Source organism: Eurytemora carolleeae, unplaced genomic scaffold (assembly GCF_000591075.1).
Source record: "Eurytemora carolleeae unplaced genomic scaffold, Eaff_2.0 scaffold107, whole genome shotgun sequence".
Lineage (NCBI taxonomy): Eukaryota > Metazoa > Arthropoda > Copepoda > Calanoida > Temoridae > Eurytemora > Eurytemora carolleeae.
In genome coordinates this window covers 16980-31323 of record NW_019396413.1, presented here as the reverse complement: position 1 = coordinate 31323, position 14344 = coordinate 16980, and the positions used below count along the sequence as shown (strand labels likewise).

The 14344-nt window shown below is 31.5% G+C and overlaps 1 long non-coding RNA gene across 1 annotated transcript; it reads left to right on the top strand.

Annotated features, from left to right (window-relative positions):
- Positions 1-5841: 5841 nt before the first annotated feature.
- Positions 5842-12597, top strand: LOC111702843 (uncharacterized). The gene is made up of 4 exons (XR_002765504.1): positions 5842-6729; positions 7581-7632; positions 10120-10227; positions 12045-12597. It is a non-coding gene; the product is annotated as an uncharacterized LOC111702843 (long non-coding RNA).
- Positions 12598-14344: the final 1747 nt, after the last annotated feature.

Sequence of the window (14344 nt, the reverse complement as noted above, 5' to 3'; positions counted from 1 at the left end):
ATAGAATTTATGACCAAAATCGGCATTCAGGAAAGTACTTCACACATCATTCCATTTTCGCAAAGAGTAAATTTAGAAATGTCTAAATCTAGTCTAATCTTGTAGCCTACTTATCTACCAACTAGCCTTTCCTTCCCTTTCCCTCCCCTCTCCTACCATCCCCCCCCTCCCTCTACCTCCTTTACATGAGCCTGGATAGAACTAGAACTTCAAGATAATCCTGTAGAAGATTTTCTTCAAATTTATGTAGCTGCAAAATCATACTGGATCATTGGGCCTTAAAGGAACTGTAGTCGTTGAGCTTCCACTTCAAGAAGAGCATGTCACAAGATCATTAAAACCCTAATCTTATTCATAATTTCGTTTTTCTGGCTAAAAACCGTTTAATTTAGATAATTTCTTCTGAAGCAAGAAATTTGCAAGTCACTTTTGCAGAGAAATCACTAATAAAAATAAAGAGTTTTTAAAAACATTGCTACCCCCTATTACTTCATTATTGATCAAACCAAGCTTTAAAGGGTCTGATGTACAATTACCGCGTATGCAATAACCTATTCTGAATATTTCATATACAAATGGAGTACCCGTTTGCAAAGCATGTATAATCATATTGTAGGGCGAACTGCGCAAGTATATCTCTCTTCTATTCCTTACTTCCTGGATGGACCAGCTCGGATTTTCTAATATACAAGGTTGTGCGTGATGGTACTTTTAATTTTTCACAAACACTCTCTTTGAAGAAAAATAGGGTAAGGTATGAGCTAAAAGGATAAAGACCATTTGAAAAACATTACCTTCTGACGTACTAAAAACTACCTGAAACAAATGTATATTTTTTTACAATTCCTACATGTTGATATTTATGCCAAAAACTTTTTTTTTCATTATATTTTTTTATTTGGTTTAAAACTTAACCCTTAACTATTAAAGGTAAAATTGGTTTATGAAAATAAATTGAACCTTTTACTTTGTCCGACCCTATTCCTTGACTAGGCATAATATTTCAGGATTATTATGTTTTAAGGACTGTGTTGTAACCTAGTAAGCTTCTTTCTTGTTGAGTAGAAAGCACGCACGCTGCGAGAGATGTTGACAGTCTCCCATCTGTCCTCCTTCATCCGTAAGGTTGGCATCAATGATTTTGAATTCACAGGTTTGTGAGGAGTGCGGGAATCAAACCCATGAACACCAGTCTAGATACCGATCCAGTTACTGGCTGTGGACAAGTGTGCTTGTAACTTCAGTGATCTAACGAGAACGGACGTCGCACAATGGCCACCCCACCCTACAAGTTGTATGAGCTCACAGGATAAAGACTAGTTGAAAAAAATTACCTTTTGACGTACTAAAAACTACCTGAAATAAATGTATTATTTTACAATTCCTACATGTTGATATTTATGTCAAAAAACTTTATTTTTCATTATATTTTTTTATTTGGTTTAAAACTTAACCCTTAACTATTAAAGGTATGAAATTGGTTTATAAAAATGAATTGAACCTTCTACTTTGTCCGGCCCTATTCTTTGAATAGGCATAATATTTCAGGATTATTATGTTTTAAGGACTGTGTTGTAACCTAGCTTTGCAAATACAAGATGTAGGAATTGGAGAAATATGTTATTTGATTTATTCTATCTTTCCATTTACAAGAAGCATATTGGTTCAATTCTGTAGCTCTGGATCATTTTTTTTCATATTTTGTATAGAACCTTTCTAAAATATTTAACAAGTGAATAGCATATTAACTTTCTTGTTTTTAAAAAATATATTTTAAAAACCATGAAATTCAAATTTAACTCAAAGATAACTAAAAGGATATATTTCCACCCCCCCCCCTTCATCAAAGTTAAACAGAATAAAGTAAATTATTATTTAAAATTCAAAAAGCATAAATTGTATTCCGTCTGATCCCTTTCAACAATCTCCTCTTAAAATACTTCACGCTTCTAATGAGAAGGTGAAGGTCACGTGACATTTCTGCTTCTCTAGTTTTAATTTTACGCACAAGTACGAGAAATGCAAGTTTACCCGCTAACATACAAGAAATTCAAAATATTTCTATACCTCTTCAGGAGTAAAAATTGAATTAAAAACTTCAAATTAAGTTTAGTTAAAAGTGAGTGTGACGTAGGTATTTTGTAGAAAAATATTTCTGAATGCTTAAATTCTGTTATGTTATAACATTTTAAACAATTGTTTGCTTCCATGTAGTTTCTAAGAAATGTACAGGGTTACTCACAAGGGATGAGACTACAATGACGACTTGAAATTGTTAAAATAGAAGGATTTAATTTAGTCTTCTGCATGGCTTATTTAATGATTTGTCAAAGAAAGAAACAAGTTTAAAGTTGCAGAGAATGATGAATATTGTTGATATTTATGCCAAAAACTTTTTTTTTCATTATATTTTTTTATTTGGTTTAAAACTTAACCCTTAACTATTAAAGGTAAAATTGGTTTATGAAAATAAATTGAACCTTTTACTTTGTCCGACCCTATTCCTTGACTAGGCATAATATTTCAGGATTATTATGTTTTAAGGACTGTGTTGTAACCTAGCTTTGCAAATACAAGAAATAAGAATTGGAGAAATATGTTATTTGATTTATTCTATCTTTCCATTTACAAGAAGCATATTGGTTCAATTCTGTAGCTCTAGATCAATTTTTTTTTTATATTTTGTATTTAAACCTTTCTAAAATATTTTTAAGTAAATAGAATATTAACTTTCTTGTTTTTTAAAATATATTTTAAAAACCATGAAATTCATATTTGACTCAAAGATAACTAAAAGGATATATTTTCATCGAAGTTAAACAAAATTAAGTAAATTATTATTTAAAATTAAAACAGCATAAATCTTATATCGTCTGATCCCTTTCAACAATCTCCTCTTAAAAATACTTCACGCTAAACTAACAGGAAGGTTTGATTTTACGCACAAGTACGAAAAATGCAAGTTTATCCGGATTCCGGTCATATAAGAAATTAAAAACATTTCTGTTATACTCAATAGCTCTTGAATAACTGGAGTAAAAATTGGATTGAAAACTTCCAATTTAGTTTAGTTTAAAGTGAGTGTGACGTAGGAATTTTGTGGAATAATATTTCTGAATGCTTAAATTCTGTTATAACATTTTAAACAATTGTTTGCTTCCATGTAGTTTCTAAGTAATGTGCAGGGTTACTCCAAAGGATGAGACTAAACTGACGACTTAAAATTGTTAAAATAGAAGGATTTCAAGGTTTAATTTAGTCTCAAAAGTTTAAAGTTTAAAGAATCATGAATATGAGGAAACATGTAGATATACTTCAGTATAAATCCGTAAAGTCGTATCTCAAATCTCTTCTTTTGTGGGTAACCCTGTATATTATGCTGATGCGGGTTAATCTAGATATGTTCCTTTCTACAGCTCTGAACCAATTCATATATAGTTTATTTCTATAAGCCGTCGGTCGCGGGGTGCAATTTAAACTGCCCTTAATTCGGTTAACTAACACCTTTTGAAATGAATAGTCTAGGGAACATACTGTATTAATGTACTCTACTGCATATAATTTGTGAACATTTACATTATTTGTACACTTTGAACTCCCTTTCAAGCTGAAAGGGACTGCAAAAATTCATACCGAGAGATTCCCTAAATTCCCCTCTAATATATATTCTATTCTCTATGGTTAAAAATGTCACATAATCATGGTTATTCTTTTTGCCCTCAAATTATGTGTATGAGCTGGCCAGAATGATATTTAATCTGATTTGACGGTGTTGGGACATTTAAATAGACAGGCCATTTCATAGACGTTTCATTGATAGGACAATTCATAGATAGTACACTTCGTATATAGGACATTTCATAGAAAGAACTCTTCATAGATAGGACACTTCATAGATAGTACACTTCGTATATAGGACACTTCATAGAAAGAACTCTTCATAGATAGGACATTTCATAGATAGGACATTTTATAGATAGGACATTTCATGGAAATAACTCTTCATAGATAGGACATTTCAAAGATTGTACATTTCATAGAAAGAACTCTTCTTAGATTGGACATTTCAAAAACAGAGCAGATTTTTCAAAGACAGAATATTTCATAGACGGAGTAGAATTTTCATGGATAAGTAATTTCATAGACAGGAAAGTATTTTTGTCACAATTTTAGAAAATATGATCAGTTTGAGTTACTAATTTATATAGAAAGAAAAGGCTATGATTTATCGTATATTATTACTTGGAAGAAAAATATTCTCTATGAAATGTCCTATTTAGAAAATGTCCTGTCTATAAAATGTCTTCTATAAAATGTCCTGTCTATAAAATGTCTTCTATAAAATGTCCTGTCTATGAAATGTCATCTATAAAATGTCCTGTCTATAAAATGTCTGCTATAAAATGTCCTGTCTATGAAATGTCTTCTATAAAATGTCCTGTCTATGAAATGTCTTCTATAAAATGTCCTGTCTATAAAATGTCTTCTATAAAATGTCCTGTCAATGAAATGTCTTCTATAAAATGTCCTGTCTATAAAATGTCTTCTATAAAATGTCCTGTCTATAATATGTCTTCTATAAAATGTCCTGTCTATAATATGTCTTCTATAAAATGTCCTGTCTATAAAATGTCTTCTATAAAATGTCCTGTCTATATTATGTCTACTATAAAATGTCCTGTCTATGAAATGTCTTCTATAAAATGTCCTGTCTATGAGATGTCTTCTATAAAATGTCCTGTCTCTTATATGTTCCGTCTAAGAAATGTCTTTCTCTAGAAATGTTCGCAATTAACATACACGATTATTGTTTAAATAGACCGGGCCTAAAGATGTTCTATTTAGCCTCCATATATATGTCTGATTCAAACCTCTATATGTCTGAGTAACAATGAGGAAGATATCTTTGTTTTCCTATCTTAAAACGTGTTGAATTCTGACAATTTTTCATGTTTTTCTTTGACGTCAAAATCCGCATCTATCTTTTTAAGAAAACCACCAATGAAAATAATTAATTTTAAACTAAAACTATAAAGATTTCTTATTCACCATTGATCAGAAAAAGGGTTAAAAGGTTACAATGTAAATCGAACATCTAGAAACATCTAGAAACATCTAGAAACATCTAGAAATGAGTAAAATGTAAGAAAAGTTTACTATACCGTTGTATCAGAACTCTATCACTTGGTAGTTTAAACCTATTTTCCAGGTTAAATTGTCACATTATTTTCTTTTATTTTGTACTAACTATTTTAAACAAGTGGTAAATGCAACAAATTATTCCACAGAGAGCACTTGAAACAAAACAGACAGTCTTGTGAAATTTAGTGATGTTTGATTGCATAATCTATAGTTAACTAAATATTTAACCTTTTCTACCATTGTATTGTGTGTCCTATTAGATACGTCTTTTATCACTCAAGGGTTTTCGGCTTTCAAGAGATATGTGTGAAAATCTGAAAAATTTGGCCTGATTCAAAATATCGTGCTTTACATTAATTATATATTTTCCAGTATTAAGTTCTCGTAGAATTTCAATAGATTATAAAATAGTTGTTTTGCTATGTTTAGTTTAGACTTTTATTTTCAGTCAGACTTGGAGTCAACATGTTGCATAATTTAACAAAAGTTCACAAAGATCTATGCGCTACTACTGTTAACAATTTATACCAATTTTCTAGTCCCGAGATGGAATTTAAAGAATTTGAGCCGCGGTTTAAATCTGCCAAAACCCGGTTTAAATTAAACGCCCGTTTAAATCTTGAAACATTAGATACAAATTTAAGTGGAACCAAGCATATTTAAGCCGCTGCTTACATTTAAACCGCCGCTCAAATTCTTTAAATTTGGCCACCGGTCGGCTTTGAATTTTCGCCAAACCTTGGCCATGGTGTTTACCATATCAACTTACTCTACTTTTTTGTAGCTCTAAACACGTACATTTTAGAACCATTAGTTTAAAAGGCATAATTGACAAAAATGTTGATCGATTTTGGAATGAGAGTGTGCACATTTTGGATCACTGTGAGCCAAATTTAACGAATATGATGTTCAAATGTGTTTACATTATACTTGGTTAAATGCTAAAATCCTTGAATGTTAAAAAACGGTTCAGAGAGAATGTTCAAATTGTCAATGTCACAATAGGATTACTGTAAAGCATTAGATAGACCGATAAAATTCATACATTGAACCCTAAGATTATGTAGTAATCTTTATAATGTATTTTACAAATCATCATTTAAATTAAGTATTATCCTAACTTAACCAGAGCTGGGAACTTTTGAAAGAGATTTGGTTAAGCTATAGCTACAGACAAATAACTTAAACTCCGTAGCTTTGTATATAATTCGCCTTAGTTATGTACAGAAAGTACCGCCCAGCCCCTTCCTAAGTACCTGGCCATTTTACCTATTTCAGTAGCTTGGTTTAGTATAAATTTTGACAAATTAGAAATTGATCAAAAAAGGAGGAGGGGGGAATGAACTCTAATGGGGAAATACATATTTTCACTCCCTCCTGTACCGGCTCCTGTATCTAAGGTTCCGGTTTTGAAACCATTTTTAACTCTGCATTTTTACTTTCTAGGCTGTTTCATGAATTATAGATGTTCTGACATAAAAACAAATTTATATTTTTATCTGAAAATTATCTGATTTGATATAAACCTTATAAATATTATTTTCTAGGTGTGGATGCCAAAACGAGACGGAATTATTACATCTCGAGGTAAAAATAAGAAAATATTAAAGGGACTGTAAGCGAAATTTCAAGTGACCCTCCATGCAAAGAAGACAATGCCCGATACACAACGGTACCCTTAAAAAAAATTGACTGTTCATTGAGTAGAGAGAATTTTCTGTTAATTCATATCGAAACCCGCTTGAATTCCTCTAAAACAAGGATGTATGATTTGCACAGTCTAAACTCAAACAGCGATATGTCCGACATCCTTGATCAGTCAAAGGTTTAAAGCATACCGTTGTGAATCAGTAATGCTCCTTTAAATTGAAGGTCACTTGAAATTACGCTTACAGTCCCTGTAAATCTTCAAGGTTTTCATACTTTATTCCCAGCAGGCAGCAAATAATAAAAACGAGAAAATGTGCCTGAAGATTGTGAAGATTATAAAGATCTGTTTCTTCTCTCTCTCAGAATTTAAATTTAAATTGTCTTCTTTTTTACTGTAAACGCGTTTTATTACTGTAATTTCCTATAATGCGTTACAACAAACTTTTCTGTGGCTGTATTAAACTGTACTGAACTGAACTGTAATGTCTATTGAACTTTATTGTACTTTAAAAACATTCATATTTTAGTATAAGTTTGTATTGTACTGCAAAACCACTAAAAACAAAAGAATAATGTTCTCTAATGTACTGTACTTTCTATCTACATTACTTCTGTAAATCTAGAATATGAATAAAATTTTGTTGTACAGTGTACTGTAATGTAATGTTCTGTACTGTAATGTTCAGCATTTCACTGCACTGTACTGTACTGTACTGTACTGTACTGTACTGTACTGTACTGTACTGTACTGTACTGTACTGTACTGTACTGTACTGTACTGTATCTAGACTATGAGCAGAGAACTTCAGACAAGTATCAGCTGTACAGGCCTCTGTGCAGGTAACTGTTTATTTTTGCTCCATTTGAGAATTATGAGAATTATGCTAAAAATACTTTATTCTATTTTACTATTAGCTCATATAACAGTACTCGGGCTAGATAAATATAAACTGGCGGCAGCTTCATGGTTTCATTTAATGTGGATTTTGGAAGTTTTTGACAAAGAAAGAAACATATTCTTACAGAATAGATAAAATCTATTCTCAGCTTGGAACTTTTGAAACACTTGAAGTTAAGCTAACTCAGCTAAACTCAAATTGCAAGTTCAACGAACCCTGCCAAACAGCTTCGAATATCCGAACGTTGTCAAATGTTTGAGTGAAACCCTCAAAAGTCATAGAATGGTATTAATTCTGTGCAAAATACTGTTCATTCAAAAATGACCAGAGTGCCATTGTCCCCAAGAAAATAAAAATATCTATTAAGAAACATTGCTGCAATTTATCATTTTCATGAATATAATATCCAACATAAAAAAGGGATTTACCTTTATCCAAATAGAATATTTATGTCAAAACAAACAAATCTTTCTTTTCCATAAATAAAAGCAATCTGAAAAAGCATGTATTGGAATATCAGACATTTTCTTTTTTCAAACAAATCAAATCTTTAATCTTAAAACTATTCAAATCGTAAAAATGTTAAAGAATATTCAGATGAATAAATCTTAACCATTTGAGCATACAAGGCAAGGGAGCAAGGGAAACCCATACAACTGTAAATAGAAAGATGGCTGTTGCCTGTTGGACTCAATTTACTTACTTTATTATTTTGAATAAGTTGTTCAAGCTATTGGTAAAACTATTTGTTTAAACAAAATCGAAAACACAAAATAATGCTTAATTTTCTTGTTTCAACTGTACGGTTGTATAGTAGCACTTTATTTTTTTAAACTATTGATAATGGAATAATTTTAATGTGAATAATTATATGGAGTAATTTAAGCTAATCCCGCATATATAATAATCTTGGGGTGTGTGACAGCAGTTCTCGTTAGCTCACTGAAGTTAAGCACACTTGTCCACAGCCAGTAACTGGATTGGTGTCCATGCAGACTGATGTTCACGGCCCACTAGTTCGATTCCCGTACTCCACACAAACCTGTGATTTCAAAGAAATCTGAAGGCGGCATCTGGATAATAAGCAGTTATGACCACCTGTAGGGACTGTAGGAGGACAGAGGGGTGGCTGTCAAAAACTCTCGCAGCGAAAGAGTGCGTAATTGCAACTCAACAAGAAAGAAGCTTTAAGTTGATTTCTCCAAGTGAATGATGATGAAGAGAGGAATGGTGGACAAGCAATGAGAGTCTATTGTTGCCAGGTACGTTGGGGTATCCAATCCGGGCTTACAGATGTTAGGGAGCAGTGTGTGATGTTTCCTACCTTCTAGTATATCAGAAGAATGTCTGCACTCTACTATTCTCAGGCCTTGGAAGCCCTTAGGCAGCTGGATTCTTGTCAACCCTCTTCTCAGAATAAATGAAGCATGGATGGATGAATGTGCTGCCAGATTACAACCCCTAGTAGATCAATATAAACCCAGACAACAACAAACTTTCACAATTGAAAAATTCCGAGATTTGATCGTAACAACCCGATTATGTACTGGGGACAAAAAAAAATCTTGCTAACTGCGAAATATTTCTTTCCACATAAGTTCCTCGCTCCTAAAATTTCTTTCAGAAGAAACTTCATTGCATTAATTCAAAAAAGCCACGTCATTGAAGGAATTGTAGTGTTCAGAATATTTCAAAAATAAAATCAAAAGTCAAAATATAAAACTATGAATGCAATAATACGAGATTTAACATATTTTCATAAATTCAAGAGAAAAAAAGTATAAGAAGGCTTTCAGATATTTTTCTAATGATGTTATTATGCAAACATAAACAACATCCTTCCAAGTCATGTGTTGTATATATATGGTTACATGCAGGGGTGTACGATCGAGCATTTTTCTCCTACTCCATAGTATTATATACTCCTTGACATATACTCCTACTCCATAGTATTATAAACTCCTTGACATATGCTCCTACTCTATAGTATTATATACTCCTTGACATATACTCCTACTCCATAGTATTATATACATATACTCTTACTCCATAGAATTGTATACTCCTTGACATATACTCCTACTCCATAGTATTGCATACTCCTTGACATATACTCCTACTCCATAGCATTATATACTTCTTGACATATACTCCTACTCCATAGTATTATATACTCCTTAACATATATTCCTACTCCATAGTATTATATACTCCTTGACATATATTCCTACTCCATAGTATTATATACTCCTTGACATATACTCCTACTCCATAGTATTATATACTCCTTGACATATATTCCTACTCCATAGTATTATATTCCTACTCCATAGTATTATATACTCCTTGACATATAATCCTACAAATAGTATTATATACTCCTTGACATATAATCCTACTCCATAGTATAATATACTCCATGATTTAGACGAGTTTGATGTTGGATTACAACTAGAATGTCCCGAGTATCAGTATCTGTGTAAGAAGTATTTTAATCACAATACCAAAGTAACATCAAGAAACTGTGCACAAACAGGTATTATATAAACAAACCACAATCTGGGAAAATGAAAGAAGGAAAAATCAAGATTTCTTGTTACGCGTGTTTTCAAATAGAAAATTTAAATTTAAAAGTGTCCACTACAAAATACGCAGTTGCGTCTTTTGTAAATAAGCAGGTGTTAGGTTGTTGTACAGTCTTTTCTTTTATTGTAACAAATCACAAACTAAACATTTATAGACTGCTAATCAGATGAGCTATGTTGGGCTATCAAAAAGGTTTTTGACTGCCATCTAACCACCGCTTGTTGCAAATAATACCTATGCGGGGGTTAAGTTTTACAATTTTTAAAAACATAGTTTTGAAGGTTTTGTCTTTTGAATGCAAAGGATCCTTAAATATCCCTGAACTTAGATGTCTGCTCATTGGTCGTGTACTCCAGCTGTACACAATGGAACGCGTTGTGGAAAATATCGCATATTCTAGCCTTTAATAGATCTCTGTACTCTCTTATCAAAAATCGTATATTAGAACGGACCCCATAAGCTGAACTAAAACTTTTAAATTTTTAAGAGTTTGATTTTGTAAATATTTAAATTTGAAGACTTGAAGAAGGCAGGAATTAATGAAGTAGAGAGAATTAGTTGAACTAGATCTGCTAAGATGAACCACCTCTCTATTGGTGTTTCACAACTCTGGAACAATTTGACAAGAAAATAAATTGAAAAAAAGAAATTTTTAATAAATATATTTTATTGATGAATTTCTTGAAATATAACTTATCAGAAGTTCAAAGAGACAATTTTTAATTCTAATGTTTCAAAATTTTAAATATTCAACATATTTTCAAAGCTCTGGATTTTGTTTAATAGAAATCTAAATATATTTTATAAAATCTAGATGTTACATTTCATTATATTCATAGAAATATTATAATGATGATAATAACAAAAAATGGTGATACTAGTTTATCCATATCTAAAAAGTAGTAATTATCTGTTTGTTTGTTTGTATGTCCGATCATAATTCAGAAACCCTTTAACCGATTTGCCTCAAATTTTGATTGGGTAACTCTGTAGAACACCGGGACTGTTCTTAGCTAGGGTTTTAAGTTCTTAGTTGAATAGGTTGATTTTTATAAAGAAAACTTGGTTTCAAGGCAAAGCTGGGTTCTCAAGCTATAACATACATTTTACAGTATACACTTCATATTATTGATAATGATACAAAGTTTTGTCAGTTCTGATTTTATAGAATTGAGACTTGACACCGAAAAATTACTGCAATTTCAAAGTTTAAATTCGTCCAAACATTTCGGATTAGACGATTCAATATTTGAAGGAAACTGCTAATTAAAAAACAAACTTGACACAAATTTCAAATTTCAAAATCATTTTTATACTATTAAACATTGGCCATTGGGTAAGTTAAGGTGAAAAAATACCAAAAAATTGCTTTTTTATCTTTTTTTATAGGATTTGTTGAGTTGTTGTGATATTACAACAAGCAAATCATTCAGATATTACAACCTACAGTAAATCACACTCCCAGATATATGAATACAAAGCAAGAGTTTTTATAATGTCGTATTACTTATTTAAGCTATCAAATGCCACGGAAAAATAAGTTTTATATAGCCCTGAAATATGAATTCTATTGATATATTAATATTAAACTCATTTTTCCGCGGCATTTAATCTTAAATATGTATTGTGACATTATAAAAAACTCTTGCTATGTATTCATATATCTTGGATTCACTGTATAATCATCGAAAACTTTTTGATGCATTCATAGTTGATATTTCACAATAATTTTGATTTTGCACTTAAAACGACGATTTTTTCCGCTAGGTGTCTCTGCCACGTGGAATCATTCAGGGCATCGAGAGAAGAGGTACCTGGCGGCCAACTAATCGGCGTTTTGAGTGCATTGTATATAAAACAAATAAAAAATATTATACAATATTAACTTATACGAATATGCATCGAAAAATTATCGCTGATTATAGGTCGTAATATCTGAATGATTTGTTTAGAATTGTGTGGATTTTTTAACGATCCCAGTCGAATGATGCAACTTTCAAAACTTGTATGGACGCTACGTTCTTCGGTATAAGTCGTTTTTAACAATGTTCTCATTATAGACGCAGCAAATAGAAGTAAGATTAATAGCGATCACCGATCACCATCGATAATTTTTCTCTGTAAGCCTATACCCCGTTTCATTTGTCACGAACACTCTCATTAATAAATGTAATCCAAAATGATTTAACCTGTGCTGTACCAGAATCATAAATTACGGCTTAAAAAACACCCTGTAATATTAATTACAGTATTAAATAACACCCTGTATATGAATTACAGAATTAAAAAAACACCCTGTAATATGAATTACAGAATTAAAAAACACCCTGTAATATGAATTACAGAATAAAAAAACACCCTGTAATATGAATTACAGAATTAAAAAACACCCTGTAATATGAATTACAGAATTTAAAAAAACACTCGCGAAATATGTGATGGAATCCGGGGGGTCAGGGGGTCAGGGGGCCAGGATTTCAAAATGGGACATTATTTATTTGCGTTAAAAAGTATTCCGATTTCTTTTAGATCTGTAATTCTAGAAAATCATAAAAAAGTATAAAGCTAGGGCTTGTTTTGTTTATTTCATAAACAGGTTTTCTCATCAAACTTGACAGGAAGATTACAATTTATTAATTAAATGAAATTTTTAAAAACTTCAGCATGAATAAATAATAAAAAGTTATTAAAAATGTAATATTTTTTCTAGTGTTTGTGCAAAGCTGATTTGTGTAAAGGTAATATTTAATGACAAAATTAAATTTTTTTTATGACCATACATTACAGAGAAATTTTTTATTTTGATCACCAATTAATAAAAAGAATATCGCACTTTCTCTGAATGAGTTTGAACAATAAGTCGTCCCGCCAAAATATTAGGCATGCACAATTATAAAAAAAAGATTGCCAATTGTAACTGCGATACATCGCGAAAAGGGTTTACAAATATTGTTTGAGGATTATATTATGCATTATCTGGAATGACATCTTGAAAGCCCTCCGGATACGTATGCTGCCGAAAACTAGATTGCCAGTCCCTTTGAGTCAAAAGGTTAAAGAGTACAAATATGTGCTGTACACCTGCAATATTAAAACAGTAAAACAAAATGGCGGTTTTACATCTTTTCACTGTTTGCTTCCATGCATCCCTCGTCCTGGTTCTAGGAAACCAAGTTAAAGTTAAACTTCAAAGAATTGAGAGAAAACAAACAAGTTTGGTATTTTTTTTCCAGGGCTTTGTAAACATTGATTTAAATATAAAGGAAGTAGCAAACAAGAGGAGTTATGGTTTAGAGCCCTCGTGCAATGTAGAGTAGGGGGACGACGGTTCAACGGTTACTTTAGGCAAAGCGTGACTAGGCAAAACGTTATTGAGCCGTTAACTCAATTTTAATCAATTTAAAACAGTTCAATGAACAAAGCACAACAACTGAGCAGTGTGTACAGACCCTTTTAACTAAATAAGTTGATTTGCATGGTTGTGGTATATCATTTTTCTTTATAACAACAAGAATGTTGAGATAGCGTGTCCCTTTCCAAAGTTTTGCGGAACTCCCTGTTTTAAGTCTCAAATTTGAAAATCGATGTATAACTTTAAATTCCGAAACATTTTTCTTTAATTGATTTATTCGTGGTCTTGACTTTGCTTTACAGAGGGTTAAAATATCAGAACTATGTATATATAAAATATCAATTGTGTATAAACTTTAGATATTTAAGATGTTCCATTGAACATAGTGTTTTTAATAGTTAACAGATTCGTCTTACAATTTTGTTAATCCATGACCTCTATTTGAATTTAATAAGTCAAACTAAAATATGTTTTGACTCTTAATATTTTTTTTTCTAGAGAGCCTGCTTGTGGTGTAAGCTGTGTACATTTTATATAAAAACACGAATATATTTTTATATTTTGTATTTCAGAAAACCTCTTCTCTTATTCCGTTCCGCTTTACTGGGTTCCTATTACTCTACTTCTGGAATATGCTTTTATGAATAAACAGAGATGCTGGTTGGTGTATAAATATACATACAAGTTACCCACAAAGGATGAGACTGTAAAGACG